Below are 1,372 nucleotides of genomic sequence, written 5' to 3'. Positions count from 1 at the left end.
TACGGCAACAGATGGACTTGCATGGGTCACCCTTGGAGTAGGGGTCATTTTTGTAGTCTGAAAGAGAAAGGAACATGGTTAACAGCTACTCAAAGTGAGAGCTGAGAGAATGTCGAGAGGAAATTAACTAAAGGAAATAACTAAAAGCTAACCAGAGTAAAAAGAAATGGCCACAGTTAAAGGCAAGGAACGTAGACGCACCGTTGTATCTCATGATGTGTTTGAGGGAGTCGAGCTCCTTAACCTCAGCCTGGTCCCGACGAAAGATCTTGGCCCGGGGGCAGAGGTCATAGGAGAAGTCCTCCCCGTACTCCTCCCACATCTTCCCATAGCCACTCAGGGTGTAGATCTTTGGGTGGAAAGGCACGTTATAGGAGGGCCAGTAACCTGGGAGAGGAAGATCTTGCTCAATTACCATCTCCTCCACAGATTTTATCTCTGCTAAGTTTATGCTTAAGATGTACATCTATTGGCAGTACTATATCCATATCTGTGTTCCTCACCCCTGCGCAGGGCCTGAGTTTGGTCAGAGAACGTGTTGAAGACGTTGTTGGTGGTCTGGGTCATCATCAGGCCATTGCCCAGGAGGTAGAAGTCATCCAGAGACACCAGGAAGCCTGTGTAGAGGGTGGTCTCACAGTATCTGTACTGTTTAATTCTGAAGCATGTTAACAACATTGACAGTTTTCATGAATAAAAAATATACACATTTATATGAAAATGCAGAGGCGCTACACCTAGCGCTTCCAAAATATTGAAGTATCTCTTCAGCCACGGGTAGTGTTTATACTGTCACAGCGGCCATTATACGGTGCTGTACCTACCTGCGTAGCTGCTGAAGGACAGCTTGCCCGTGGCAGTGTGGGGCTCACTGAGGTAGAAGTCCTCGTGCTTGTAGATGCGCATGGTGGCAGCGTATGTATACCAGCTAGTGGGCAAACAGCAGGTTCTCAAACCCAGGGAGCATCTAGAAGGGGGAGAGAGAGACTGGTGTTGAGTACTATAGAAACATTGATTGTAATGGATAGAGGGAAAACCATATTAAGTCAAGAACAGATCCACACTATTTGAGATCACTAATGATCTGTCCAGAATAAATCTCTCAACAGCAAGAGCAGAATGACCTCTAACCTTAATGAGGGCAGAGCAGTGGCCCATTCCTGGGTAATTTGAAATGTCCGAGAGGAGGCTCAGTGCCAGGGACGAGGGCTGGAATCAGGTCCAGCAGATCTACCACCGCATTCAGGAACTGGACAGCAAACAGGGCCAGAGGCTAAGGTGGGGGAGACACCAGGCAGAAAGAGGTTAGAGATCACATTGTGCCACTGAATGATGATCCATGAATCTATTGATCCATTCCTAGATATCAGCG

The 1,372-nt window shown here is 47.3% G+C and overlaps 1 pseudogene; it reads right to left on the bottom strand.

Annotated features, from left to right (window-relative positions):
• Positions 1-6: 6 nt before the first annotated feature.
• On the bottom strand, positions 7-1,273 carry LOC112080265 (phospholipase B-like 1; annotated as a pseudogene).
• Positions 1,274-1,372: the final 99 nt, after the last annotated feature.

This window comes from Salvelinus sp. IW2-2015, unplaced genomic scaffold (genome assembly GCF_002910315.2).
Source record: "Salvelinus sp. IW2-2015 unplaced genomic scaffold, ASM291031v2 Un_scaffold14297, whole genome shotgun sequence".
In the NCBI taxonomy this organism is placed as follows: domain Eukaryota; kingdom Metazoa; phylum Chordata; class Actinopteri; order Salmoniformes; family Salmonidae; genus Salvelinus; species Salvelinus sp. IW2-2015.
The sequence above is the reverse complement of the archived record's forward strand: the minus strand, read 5'-3'. Positions and strand labels throughout refer to the sequence as shown.